Consider the following 9,990-nt stretch of genomic DNA (forward strand, 5'->3'; position numbering starts at 1 on the left):
CATTGGTATTGGAGTTGGTCCTTCACAATGGTTTCCTCCATCTCAGAGTCCAGGACCGACTACACACATAGAATCACACCTGCAACTCCTGCTTCCCTTAAGTATAACTTTTCACAGCTGTGGTGTGAAATTGACAGAAAGGGAAGGTAGAATTGAGGAAGTCCAGCTAACTTTTGCACAGAGGATCAGGGCCCCGGGAGGATACATTTTGATGGAGGGAAGGGGCGACCTGGAATGAAGTGCTATTTGGAGCTATTGCAATACAATCTGAGTGTCTGGGGGGAGTCTGACAAAACGGAAAGATGGTTGGACTTTGGTGGCACGGATCATTCACACTTTGAAGACTGCCTTCCTTACCACCACCTCTGTGCCAGACACTAGCAGGTTCCAGCCTGCTGGGCTCTTGGCCCTAAGAGGGCTGGGGTGCTGCCATAAGCTGGGCTGGGGTATGGTTCCTGGGAAACCACAGGTATGAAGAGTCCTGTGTGGTAGGGAAATGGAACCAGGCTGTCTGTCTACAAGCAGAGCTGGGGTGCTCTGCTCCCCCATGTGAAAGATTAAAGGCTGGAAAACTGTAGCAACGGTTGACTAGCTTTGAAAAACTGCATGAGCAGGAAGAAAGGCAGCAAGACATAGGCATATCCCTTCAAACAGGGCCTGAGCTAAACTGCTGCCTGGTTCTGTGACCAGCTCTGTAACATCCCAAATATCTGAAGAAAGCTGACAAAGAGAAACCAGAGGCTAAATTGTAAAAAGAATATAACTTACTCCCTCCCTCTCATTCTCTCTCTCTGATTGCTTGCTCTGGGCGAAGCCAGTTGCCATGCCACGAGGGCACTCACGTAGCCCTGTGGACAGGTCCATATAAAGAGGGACTGAAGCTTTCTGTCAATAACAAACACCAGCTCTCTAGCCCTGTGAGAACCACCTGGGAAGTGCATCCTCCAGCCCCACCAAACCTTCAGATGACTGCGGCCCCAGCCAGTATCTGCTTAAACCTTAAGAGAGACCCCAAGCCAGCATGACCCAATCAAGCGACTCCTGAATTCCCACCCCATGGACACCATGAGAGACAAGAAATGATTACTGTTATTTTAAGGCACTATGTTTTGGGGGATTTATTACATAGGAACAGATAACTAATATATATGCATTGCTTATAGGTACATATGTGTGGAATAAAAATAGAGAAAAATGTGCATGGATATATTTGTATTTCAGGATACTTGTTATTTCTAGAGATAGAAAAAGGAGATGGGATCGGGAAGAGTTCAAAGTAAGCTTCAGAGGTACCAGCCATGTTGTATTTTTAAAAAAAAGGTATAAAGCAAATATGATACAGGTTCAGATTTATAAATACATGAAGTATATATTATGTTGTTCTGTACTTTTCTATATGTTTTAAAAAGTAAATTAAATATTGCACATGAGGAGCTAATATATTTTCACCTAGATCACAATTTTGCCAAGGTTAAGTTTACTCTAGATTCTCAACGACGGGGTTTGATTTTGGCCATTGGCAACTTACTTAACCTGCCTGGGCTTTAGCTCTTCAACAGTGACACTGAGATTGCTGTGTTCGCTCTACGTGGCTGAAGACTGTCCCCAGACTGCTCCGGCAACCCACCCGTAAGAGAGAGTTTATTTTCTAAAGCCGTAAGTGCACTGAAGTAACTGTTTGTAACTCCCCTTTTATAGGTTTTACCTCTGTGAGTGAAAACATGTATGAGAGAATTAAAGGAACAGAAGGTCACTGGTCGTAGAATTTTAAGGTGGACCTGCTGTCCCATGGCAGGGAGGCCTTTTACAACATCCCTGACAGGTCGTGAATCAAGCCCTGCTTTTACGGCTGACGGGGACAGGTGCTCACTCCTTCAGAGGGCACCATGTTCTGTGCAACAGCACGGAAAGTGCTCAAATCCTGCTGAACGGAAGTCCCTGTGATGGTCACTCACTGCTTTTAGTTCTAAAGCAGCCCATTAAAAGTTTACTCACTTCCACGCAGCAATGCTTCAGATGTTTGAAAACAACAATCTAGTCCCTCTTCAGACTTGCCTCCCGGTAACACAGCCTCAATTCCTTTAGAAAGGGATGAATCTAGTCATTTTTGAATACCTGTTTATATGCCCAGTGTTTTAATTTACAGGGTTTTATATTATCTTCAAATTCCCTGTGATGATCCACATTACAGATAAGAATATTGAGGCTCAGAGAATTGTAGAAGCATAGCCCAAAGTCCCAAGGTTTATAAAGCAGCAAAACTAGTCAAGTCTGAGTAATGGTGTCTGCCATGACTGCCACGCCGTGCTGTCTGTGGGTCGTGTGGTCCTCATAGGACACGGCAGCCCTTGCTGCCTTCTCCTGCCCCCTGTGTGCTCCAGCGCACACCTCCTAAGACGTGGGGCCAACAACTGGACATGGCCTGATGATTCCTGATAGCCCTTGTCATATTCTAGCTTATTCGAGCCTCTCACCACCCTTTGAATACGCAAGAAAGGCATCAGAACTCACATTCTACAGATCAGACACTGAGGCTCAGTAATATGGCCCAAATGAGTCACCCAAGTGTTACAGGGAAGATTGGGAAGCAAACCAGTCTTTCCCATTCAACACCAGTCCTTTCCATTGTGCCAAGATGCGTCTCCATGATCAGGAATCTCATCGACATCAAGAACTGGTCCCACCCTAGTTAATCTGGACTTCAGTATTATAATTGTTAATACACAGCCTAAAATGCCTTAGCTCCTCTGGTGGTCATATGACGCTGTTGTCCTATATAGAGTTTGTCAGTAGGTAATCCCCCAAATCTCTGTCTTTTTTACAAAAACTGCTGTGCTCTCATCAGGCCTTTCTGTGCAACTGAGTTTACACCGATCCTTGTAAAACTCCCTTTGGACTCAATCCCCAGCTCCAGCCTGGGGGAATATTTGGAACTGTCGTGGTGTCAGTCAGTCGTAGCTACTCCATTAGAACCAGGTAACTGGCACCTTGGACAAGCACCTGTTTCCTCTGGTGGTAGAACTGTTGATGGCACTGGGGAGAGATGCAGGGCTGAGCCCGAGGGTCCTGAGGAAACATGATTACAGGGGAAGGAAACCAATGTGTGTTCAGATGCCACCTTCTCGCTATGATCGGGACAACCATGAGCGTGTGGTGAGGGGCAGTGTGAGTACCAGCCCCAGAGAGATTGTCCCTCCACATAGTCGGGGAGGTTGATGGACTTGGGAGGAAGGAGATGCAAGTGGAGACATCCCCCAATCCTTCTCACATAAAATGCATCTCCTCATTTATCACAGACCTGCTCAGGGTCACAGTGAAAGTTATTCAGGGCCACTGCTTTTCCCCACGATTGCCTCAATGGTGGATTTGAGTTGCTTGGAAAATTCCCATCCCAGCTGCTTCTCTTTGCAGCTTCCTCTTAACTGATGTAGACCCCACCCCTCACACACACACACACACACACACACACACACACACACACACACAGCCTACCTTTCTCAAACTGCTTAGCACACTCTCCTTTTCCCGTTACCTATTCAACCAAACAGATGGTATTTATAGACAGAAAAGCAATGGAAGTTATTCAGCTGCAAGGCTGGTAATCAATACCCAGAGATCAACCCTCTGTAGACTTCAGTTGGAGGAGGGGTTCTCAGGGGTGCAGCCTCTAAAATAGCTCAGAGCTGAGAACAATGAGCATGGCCTGGGCTGCGTCCAGGGACGGGACAACAAACCATCGCTTTTACAATAGTTAAGTGGGATAAATATGTGTTTCGAGCTGGCCTTTTCCTGCTTCTTCTTGGACTGCAGGGCTGAGTTTGTGCAAGTTTTATATCCATGCAGCCAGTAGCCAAGAGGGACCAGCTCTTCCCTGAGCTGGCGGTCGATCACTCGGCCAGGAGGTATTTACTGAGCTCAGCGCCTGTACTTTCCTCTGCCTGTGCTGCTGCGGGGACCCAGGAGAAATGCTGGGGCTCTTCAGCTGATGAGCAGCAGGCTGTGCTGCCCGGGCAGCCTGCCCCTGGAGAAATGTCCCGGCAAAGGTAGAAATCAGACAGGAGGTAGACGGGGGGTGGGTGAGGTGGGCAGTGCGTTTGTGTTTGTATATTGGGAGGTACAGGAATAATCATGAAGTGGGGAATAACATAGGTGCTTGCGTGTGCATGCACATAACTTTGGTGCCCAGGAATCCTGAGTGCAGATGGGAAGAAAGTTTGAGTTTCAGAAGAGAGAGGGGCCTGATTTCTGAACCAGAGTTTGAGTGGGGGTGTCTGGCAGTGGGTAGGGAGTGTGGGGTGGCATGGGGGTCCTCGGTGCTGAAAGAGATCATGAAGAAGGACACAGATCCCCCCTAATCCCAGACAAGGAGTTACTAGTCACAGGTGAGCCTCCTAGGGGGCCAGGACCTGTCTGTAGGACATCCGGGGCTGCATGGGATTTAAAGGAGCCCCCACAACCTTAGCCAATAACAATTTCAAGGGCTGCTCTGTGTCCCCCTCTCCTTCTCCATAAAAAGATCATTTCCCTTTTGGTCAATGCCTAGGCTGTCTGCAGCGAGGAGAAATACTTCTACGCCATAATTTGAGATAAGGCAGGTGTCCCTGAGGGAGACAGTCCCACCCCGAGGCGAGGAGGGCAGGCTTTGGATTTCTACCAGGCCTGGGATCCGTCCTAGCTCGGCCATTTGCTTCTAGTGATTTCTATTGCTCTCTGAGCCTCATTTTCCTAATCTGTAAATTGAGGAGTACAATTTGAACCTTCCTCAAGGTCCTTGTAGGGATTAAAGAAGCCAGTTTTTTGTACAGTTATGCTCATAAACCATCCACAACAGCAGCTATTTTGAGCCCAGCCATGCAAATGTACGTAAACTGTTCATTGATCGACCCACAGATGACAGGATCTCTCTATAAGAGACAAGCAAAGGAACTCAGAAGACACTAAGGGGCTTAAAGGGAAAGAAGAAGAAAGAGGAGAAAGGAGCAAAGACAACCAGGGCTGGCATCTGAGATAGAGCAATGCCCAGGCCCTCCACCTCCCGCCTCCCACGAGCAGGTGACCACACGCAGTGAGAGATGAGCCTGCCGGTTACTGAGGCAGGTGGCTGGGCGTCCAACCACTTCTGTGGATATTTGACATTGGCAAAGGAACCTCATTCCCAGGTCAGCTGCTAACTAAGTATATTCCAGGTTGAGACTTGGTCTCTCAAGCCATACAGTCTGGGTGATGAGATTAAGTACAAGCAAGACAGTGAGGAGGCTGTGATAGTTTGAAGGGGGAAGATGCCTCCCGCTAGCTGTGCATTGAAAGTGGGGACCTAGGACCGGAACAGCCAGAGGCCACCTGGGCTTTTGCCACTTTGGGCTGAGCCTTGAGGAGTATGGTCTGTATAAGCAGAGCCAATGGAGGGGGTATTCCTGCCAACAGAACAGCAAGAATAAAAGGGGGAGGCTGGATAACACAGGGGGTGAAGTGCTTGTGTCCCGGGGTACTAGAGCATGTCAGTCCCAGCTGAGGCTGTGCCCCAGGAAGATATGACAGGGTGCCACTCAGAGCCATCCTCCCAGGGATGGCGACAGACATACTGATTTTCCAACAGCACAGAAGGGCAGGAAGATGGAAGCAGGGTGTCCAGGCCAGGGGGAACCGCTGCAGAAAACTCAAGGACAAGCTTGGGTGGGGAGCAGGCTGTCATAGGGGTCCTGACAGGTGAAAGGTGGCACTTGAGTTAGGGAAGGTGACACTCGGGAAGTGCCCAGTGGAGTGGGAGGTTTCCTGCTTTCTCGTTCCTTGTTTAAAGGGACAACAACGTCTACTGCTAACAAAATACAACTTAATCAACTCTCTATAACAATTTCTAACTTTTACGAAATCAGACAGTAAGTCCACACATTAAAAAAAACAAACAAAACAGACTGAGGTGAAGTGTTTTCTGACTCCATTTTCTAGCTATTTCCCTCCATTGCATCAAGCATGTGTGGGCAGCCATGTCCTTTGGTGCCCGATTCTAGCATATTCAGGTCTTACTAACTCTATCCTTAGGAAGTCCCTGTAGCTACTGTATTGTAAACTGAATGATGACAAACATGTAGCAGGTTTAGCTTTTGTTTTGTTATTCCCATACGTACTACTTTAATGGCAAAACAATGAGATTACTGGCATTAAAGCCATTAGTGTCTTCCTGTCCCCAGGCTCATTCCTGGATCATTTATTTGCCTGGGGTTAAAAACAAAAGCAAAAAACAGTAAGCCATCTTCCTTCAAACAAAGGGGACATTCCTTGGTATTCATATTTTTAAGTCAACTGAAATTGGTTTATCTGGTTTCTTTAGAAAATAGGCAATTTAAGAGGTCATGGATTTCTGGCTTGAACCAAAGAATTTCCTCATGATCAAATCTATTGTTAATTCAACCTGTTTTCTTAGGATACTTAAACCTCAGATAAAGAATAAAAACTCAACACCAGGGGAGAATTAGAGTGGAATTGTGATTAAATCTACACCTTTATTCAGGAATTATGGAAGTAACCGGGATCTCTTCTAGCCAGGCTAAAGCCAGGTTTATAGCCCCCATTCCGTTCATAAGGATTAACAGTTACTTTAATTCAAAATCAATATAAACAGGTACTCCATAGTGTCCTGGGGTGCACTGCACCCGCATACCAATTTACTGACAGCCAATAACCAGCTTTTACCTGTGAAGTCCATACATGGTAAGAGGCCAAACATTTCAGGTAAAATGAAACAAGTGAGGCACCTCCAGGTCCCAGGGACGTGACACTATTTTAAAGGTGTCCTTCGGGCAATTTGGACATGACCAGATAATTCTAAATGTGCATGTATTCAGATACAGCAATTCCATTTTCTAGCCATACAGAAATAGTCATGAATGTGTACAAAGGTCATGCACCAGGATGTTTATCACAACGTTGTTTGCAATTGCCAGATGTGGGCAGTAACTTAAATAACCATCAGTTGGGAACAGGTTAAATAAATGATCGTACCTTTACACAAAGGAGTATTATTCCTTCAAAAGGAGAGGCTAGATTTATGTTTAATGACAAGAATACATCCAGGCCATATTTTCGAGTGAAGCTTCAGAACAGAATGTGATCCCAGTGGACAAAGGGAAAAACAAAGGCTGCCGTTATAATATACGGCTGTTGATGAGGACGTGCACTGCAGTCAGACTACTGGGGTCCAGATTCTAGCTCTACGACCTACCGGCTAATCACCATGAGCACAGGAAGGAGGTCTTGGTTTCTTCATCTGTAAAATGGGAACAATAAGAGTATTTGCCTCACAGGCACATGATAGGCTTTCAAACAAAATATCAAACTATTAGAAAAGATCAACTCTGGGAACCTAGACTTGGAGGAAAGGTCATTTTAATTTTTACCATATTCATTTCCAGACTACCTTATATATCTTTCTGCAAGAATGTTTAAACAGGCTTTAAGAGAACTTTTCTCTCTGAATTGGAAGCCATCGATTAACACATGACAACTCTTCCACATCCTCAGTTGGCTGAGGATTAATGACGGACGAAGCTGTTTATCAGTTCTATCAGGACCTTGGGGTGCTCTGAGACTTTCCTCCCACGAGAGGGAGACTTCGGTCCACAGGACAGCTGTGGCCACTGAGAAGCACAAACTCTTCTGTGCAAATGCCTCTGCCCGACCTCCCCCAGGGCAAGGCTCGACCAAAGTCTAGCAGGATGCTTCTCAGCCCAAGATGATGTCCCTAATATGATCCTAGTCCCATAAAATACCTACCTAAGAAAGTTTGACATTGTCAAAAGAAATTACTGTTTGTTCTAGCTAAAACCTGATTATAGGTCCCTGACATCTCTTTTCTCAGAGCACTTACTTGAGAAAACTTGCAGTGATAAATTCTTTCTCAGCCCCTTTGAGATGGTAAAACATTCACCCCCATTCCCTCAAAACTGGGTTTCAAGGCCCTGAAATAGTGAGTGGGTGGTCACTGAACAGAGCACAGAGCCCCGCCTCCTTTCCTTCATAGCACCCCCAGCCTCTGAAGTGTCTTCTCTTGGGTCTCACTCCCCACCTAGAACTCAGCTCCCTGTGGGTCGGGATTTTGTCTTATTTAACTTCTCTGTCTACAGTGTCTGTGGATGCGCTTGGCCCATGGCTGGCACTCAGTAAATATGTGTTGAGGAAGGGAAAAAAGAGGATGAGAAGAAAGGAGGGGGAGCGGGAAGGAGGGATGATGGAAGGAGAGGGGGGAGAAGGAAGGAAAAAAGGTAACAAAATAGGATTTTGAAATATTCTGTGTCTATGATGGAATATTATTCAGCCATAAAAAGAAAAGAAATCCTTCCATTTGCAACAGTGGATGGATCTAGAGGGTATTATGCTCAGTGAACTAAGCCAGGTGGAGAAAGACAAGTACCAAATGATTTCACTTATTTGTGGAATATGAAAACAAAGCAAAACAGAAGGAACAACATAGCAGTAGACTCCTAGACACTGAGAAGAGACCAAGGTTACCAAAGGGAAGGGGTTGGGTAGAGTGGGGTGGGGAGGGAGGAGGGGATTAAGGGGCACAATAATTCACAATCACAATATAGGCTGGTCACAGGGATGGTAGTACAGCACGGAGAATATGGTGAATGATTCCGTAACATCTTACTGCGTGGATGGACAGTGACCACACTGGAGGGGGTGAGAGCTTGGCAGTGTGGGTGAATGTTGAACCACTGTGTTGTGTATTTGAAACCATCATAAGATTGTATTCAGTGATACTTTAATTTAAAAAAAGAGAGAAATATACTGTGTCTAATTCGATCCCCACCCCCACCTGTACTTGATGAGCGGAGCTGTGGTCCAGAGAGGTGAGGGCCTGGCTAGTGGGCAGCAGGTCTCTCTACTCCTCAACCAGGTCAATTATTCCTGCTCAGTGGTGGTGATGGGGAAGGGGAGGGGAAGCTTTGAATGTAGCTTAGCTTTTACAAGGTTTCTCAACCTCAGCACTATTGACATTTGGGGGCAGAAAATCCTGTGTTGTGGGGAATTGTCCTGTGCATCTAACACGATTGGTCACATCCCCTGGCCTCTGTCTACTCAATGCCAGGGCACTGCCCCCACCCCCCACATCTGAGCTGTGACAACCAAAAATGTCTCTAGGCATTGCCAGATGTCCTGGGGGTAGGGGGCAAAAGTAGGCATGGTCAAGAACCACTGGACCAAGAGATAATGTCATTCCTGGCCACCAACTATGAAAGGAGTAATTAAACTCCAGTGTTTAGACAAAAGTAAGGGACATTTCAGACTTTTGGGGGTACTTGAAGCCATAGTGTACACTGTGGAAAGAACTGGAATCTTGGGATCTGGTATGGTTCCAAACTCCAGAAGCGGAAGAATACTCATCACCGTGATGACACAGGAAATAAACATTCTCATGGTCTGCCTGTCATTCCAGGTAAGAATTTAAGAACTTTAATAAGAAAATTGACCTGTCCACACACGGTGAAAGAGAATCTAATGAACAACAAGCCAGGCAGATTCAAATGCCCCAAATTATTCTCCCTAATATCGGCACAGCCATTTTTGAACAACACAATTACAGATTTGAAACCCCAGAGGGGAATTCAGTGGAAATCATTTAAACATTTATTTGATGTGAAACCTCTGACCCAAGCAATTCATAGAGCAATTAAAGAAGTAGGGCCCGGAAGACAGGACAGCAGCTCAGTTTTGGGTTTTGTTGACAAATGGTCAGTACAAGTAATAATTAGTGGCATCTTAAATTAGATCTGAATGTGGTTAAGACTCAAGAAGGATCCCATAGGGATCAGTACAGGAAACTGTGTAATCCAATATACGGTGCTCATTAACAACCTGGAGGAGAAAGTAAATTCGACTTAGATTAAATTTGTAGATAATGCAAAATGAGTGAGAAATGGCAAATACAGAAGATAAAGTGCAAATTACCAAAGGACACAGATGTTTGAGAACCTCAGTCAGAACTAAATA

Source organism: Manis javanica, chromosome 9, assembly GCF_040802235.1.
Source record: "Manis javanica isolate MJ-LG chromosome 9, MJ_LKY, whole genome shotgun sequence".
In the NCBI taxonomy this organism is placed as follows: Eukaryota; Metazoa; Chordata; class Mammalia; order Pholidota; family Manidae; genus Manis; species Manis javanica.